At 45.8% G+C, this 4,532-nt stretch overlaps 1 protein-coding gene and 1 long non-coding RNA gene across 8 annotated transcripts in view; one reads left to right on the top strand and one right to left on the bottom strand.

Moving 5' to 3' along the window:
- LOC109309149 overlaps positions 1 to 4,171 on the bottom strand; it is a 61,866-nt gene extending 57,695 nt beyond the window's left edge. For 3 of the 7 annotated variants that reach the window (XR_002100818.1, XR_002100815.1, XR_002100816.1), the window contains exon 1: positions 506 to 701. This is a non-coding gene — a long non-coding RNA (uncharacterized LOC109309149). Of the gene's footprint in view, positions 1 to 505; positions 704 to 725; positions 989 to 4,149 lie in introns of those variants that run through there. The other 4 variants (XR_002100819.1, XR_002100817.1, XR_002100820.1 and 1 more) reach the window with 3 other exon arrangements.
- NR2F2 (nuclear receptor subfamily 2 group F member 2) overlaps positions 1 to 4,532 on the top strand; it is a 13,278-nt gene that overhangs the window by 797 nt on the left and 7,949 nt on the right. The window lies entirely within an intron of this gene.

Consider the following 4,532-nt stretch of genomic DNA (forward strand, 5'->3'; position numbering starts at 1 on the left):
CCTCTCTCTCTCTCTCTTTTAAGGCGAAGAGGGGAGAAACAAAAAAAGATGTTAAATAACGTGCGTCTTTATCGTTTCTAAGGTTACGTGGGTAGCTCGAAGAAGGGGACGAGGGGGCGACCAAAGCCAGCGTGTGTAATTGCAGCCGCATCACTTAGCAGGTCCTTTAGCAAAAATCCTAGCAATAATGATAGGGAAGAGAAGGACCCCGATCTGCCTCCCAGGCTAAAGCAGGAAAGTGCATCAAAGTCAGGTCCAAGAGGAGTGCCGAAGGCAAAGCCCCCTTGGAAAACCGCAGCCATCCGACCTGCTCGGGGTGGGGGGCAGCGAGTCCCGCAAGTTTTAGGGCTCGGGGATTTTCCGCGGCAGCCCCGGGTGCAGCTGGCAGCCAAGGGCTTCAAATCAAGGTCGGTGGTGGACGGGGAGCCCTAAACCCACCTCTCGCCCTGTCCGATCCCTTTCGGCTTAAGCAAGTACAATGGTAAGAAGCAGCAATGTTACTCACCCTCCGAAGGTGTGGTTGTGGGCAGCTCGTCTGCAGCTTTAAGGCAAATATTTATCCTGGGTCTTTTTTTTTTAATTGCAAAAGGCGCAGATGTGACTTTTTTTAAAGCAGCAACTGCTCTGCTCTGACAAGAGCATGCGAGGCATGGTTCCTCGTTAAAAAAAAAAAATCACAAACCAGTCCCCCACCACCACCATCACCCCCCCCCCTTTAAAAATACCTATTGAATACAGGGCTTCTTGAAGGGAGCCCTGCAGCAGAAATGTTAGAGTCCGGTCTAGGAGTGCCCAAGTCAATTAATCTGAAATCCTTAGGTATTAATCAGATTAAAATGTACAGAAGTTTCATTCTCGCATGCATACGTGAGCCAAAAGTCGTTTCCCTTTAAGAGATCCTTTTCTTTGAAAGTTGAATTTTAGGCAGATAAGAGTCTTACACTAGGGGGCAGCCAGATACTGTACTTGCTCCAATCTTAAGCATTTTTTTTCCCCTCTCTCACAGCATATGCTCTGATTTAGCACTGTAAATTTTTCAGAGGACCCAACTCTGACAGCCCCTGGTGATTTTCAAAGTACCACAAGCCAGTGGTTAAAAATTGCATTGACTTGGAAGTTCAGAGGCACACAATAGGAGCCACTTTCCCTATTCATGGAACTTCAGTGTGGTGGAAGAGAAAAACACACACATACTACATTGAGGGAGAAGAGGAATTCATTGAATTCTGCTAGACGTAACTGCTTTCCACTGAGTTCAGAGAGAGACTCGGCATTTGTTCGATGCTGTATTCATATTGCGATTTAATCCAGACAGAATTAAAGGACTGGGGAGCAACTTTTTGCCAAGGGGGGAGGGGGGGGACCCCCAGCTCCCCCCTTCCCAGCGCCCAAGGCTTCCACTGATGCTCTCACAACCTCTATTTTAGCAAAATAAACCTTCCCCCTCCGTCTCATTAAAATAAATTTACATCTGCAGAAAGATGGCAGGAAGGATTTATTAAAAAATAAGTCAATACCATAAAATACAATCCTACTTTTAAAAAAAAAAAAAATTGCTGCTTCTCTTGTGAACTGATCTCCGGGAAGGACGTCTGAGAGTCTTCATTTATCTGCGATGCACTCAGCTTTCAAATATTATTTAGCAAAATTAGCTACAGCTCAGCGTTACATTCATCTATTCCACATCAGCTCACTTGGCAGGGCTGTTTTCAAAATAAATAGGAAACCATCTAATGGCGTTAATAGATAGTTATATTGTTGCATCCTTCGAGGAGCAAATAGTTAATCTGGCGCTTTCTTCATTATGGTTTAAGCAATCAGGGTGTACTGCAGCTTTTAAGTATGTATCTCTGGCTTTTTTTTTTTTCTTTCTTTCTTTACGATCACACATTTAAACTCTTCATAATGTAAATGCTGTTGAAACCCGCTTGTCTGTGCTTAAAAAGGTACTCGTGTTTTCCCTGTGAATTTGAATTGTTCTTGTGTAATTTACAAGATTTGAGACAGGAAAGCCTTTTTTTCCCCCCTCTCCTCTTCAAAACAGTCCCCAGGAACCTGCGAGGCAGTCTAGGTTGGGAGCCAAAATGCGTCGTCCCCCCTCTCATGTCTGAGAGATTTGGAAGCCAGAAGGCAGTTCTCCCCACTTTACCGGCGAAAGCTTTTCCCTTCCCCCTGTTTCTTTTCCATCCTCCCTTGATCATTGTTTAAGTTCAGGGTTTATGTTGCCACATCAGGATCAATTGGAAGTGTACAGCCTGCCTTTGAAACGGACCAGCAGCCCATCTTTGTTGATGGGATCTTATTATATCCCAGGTTTATAAACAGGACATGGTCAAGTGTAGGTGCTTTTTACAACTTTCCAATCATCTCAGCACCTGCGGCTTTTTAGTGACATATATTATTTCTGCGGTAGAAGGGGGGGGGGTGCATGTAGAAGAAGTGGAGGGGGAGAGCGATTGCAGCAATTAATCCTCTATATAGTCGCCTATGCATCTGGGTCCCTGTGTTTACACTTGCTTGGGAACGTAAGAGTCCAACTCTCTAGCCCAAAATGCGTGCCTTAAATAGAGATTTTTTTTTTTTTTTTATGAGAAGGGACTGTATCTGCGCATTTTTACATTTTGCTGTCTGTGCAGCCGCTGGTCTGTTCTGGGCTTGAGTGCACGTATTCAGGAAGAAATGTTGACTACCTCCATGCAATGGCAAATCAGCAGCCGCCCCGGTATACTTAGATCGGTTACCTGGTTGCTGTTGCCCTCTGTATAGTACCGAGGTTGTGTTACCGAGACACGGTGCTACTCTATCCGTATGTATTAGCCATACCTGGTCAAAAACAAGAACAAAATAAAAGTTGAATAGACTGGAAGTGTGTGGCGTGATGGCGAACCTTGCTGGAGCCTGATAAAAAAGAAAGCAGCATTGATTTATCCTTCCCCCCCCCCCCAGCATATTAAAGGAATGTAATATATGCTGTGTTTGATTGAAATCGCTCCTGTTTCTGTAAGCCCCGTGCTTCTCAGAAAGAAAGTGCAAATATCTAGCTATTCGGACGCGCGTGGCGTGTATTTGTACGTTATTTCCAATTTATATGGGGTGGGTTGCTAAAAAAAAAAAAGAAGAAGGGCTCCTGGAGTGCCAGAGCAGTTCAGAAACAATGAAGTCTATACTTAACTATTCTGTGATCAAGTACCAGATTCACTGATGGCTGCCTGTATACATTGATAGATGTCCATCTAATACATACGTAGAAAAGTCATTGCATTCATGGGCATGGCATGAACACAGGTATCTTTCCCCCTTTGCAAACACCAAGATTCAGCATGATCAGGATTGCACACGCGGAAATTTTAGCTGATGGCTCTCTGCGTTTCACAGTTATTTTACAATAATAATTATATATATATGTATAGAGAGAGAGGGATGCTGAATTAAGGTTCAGGCTGAATGCCTTCTAGCAGCAGCCTCAGTGACTCACAGTGATCTTTCGGGCAGCATCCTATTTGCTTATGGAGCAATCAAAAGTTAAATCCACATACCTGTGAACTTTAACCCTAACCCAGAGAGAAGGGTGGTCACTGAAGAACAGCAGGGCTGGGAGCTCCTTCCTTCAGCACCCTCCCCCCCAAAATTTTGGAGTGATCAAGAGCTGAACCTGATCGCCCTCCCGTAGCACCAACAACTGCTTTCTCCCCAGCCCTCCGCCACCCCCACCTGTGCCAAAATAAATAAATAAGCAATTAAATAAATCAATCCATCAGGAACTTATTTCTTCACATTACCATCACAGTGGGGACCAGAGCAAGCGGGCTGTAACTCTTGCTTACAGGTGACGATACCATCAGAATCTGGGTTGTTGGGGGGGGGGGTTGGGGGGGAACTTATTTTTGTTTGTTTGCTTGCTTTTCCTGCTATCTGATCCGAGTTAAGAAAGTCTGTTCTCTCCCTACAAAGGCTCATCCCAGTCTCCCCGCTCACCCGGGGTTTTGGGGTGGCTCTTGCAACCCCCTCCCCCCCTTTCCATTCTGATTTGCAATTAATGCAAAAGGAAAGTTTTTTTTTGCAGGGGAGAAAAAAAAAATCTATTGTCAAGGAGGGGGAAGAAAAAAAAAAACATCCAAAAAGAAAGAAAGAAAGAAATTCCACCCCCACCTCCATGCGCCGCTCGGAGTTGGAGCTGCCTGGGAGCCGCGCTGGCGCTAGGACCCGGCGGGCGGCGCTGGCAGCCATAGCAGGCAGCGCAGAGGCTGCGCTGCCCAATGAGGGGCAAGGGGAGGTCCGGGAGCTTTTGACCAGTCAAACACAGTCTGTTGCCTTATAAGGCGCGCGGTCGCCATGGCAACGTGTGCTAAGTTGCAGCAGTCGTGTCAAAGTTCACTATATAGAGAGCGCAGCGAGCTGCTCGCAGAGAAAGCACTCAGCACTCTGCCAGCCCGGCTCCTATCAACCCATTCACTTCCTACCCCCCTGCTTAGCATATTTGATCACTTTGATTCTTTTCTTTTGCTGGGGGATTTTTTTTTTTTGTGGGGGGG

The sequence above is a fragment of the Crocodylus porosus genome, unplaced genomic scaffold, assembly GCF_001723895.1.
Source record: "Crocodylus porosus isolate Cpor-Errol unplaced genomic scaffold, CroPor_comp1, whole genome shotgun sequence".
NCBI lineage: Eukaryota > Metazoa > Chordata > Crocodylia > Crocodylidae > Crocodylus > Crocodylus porosus.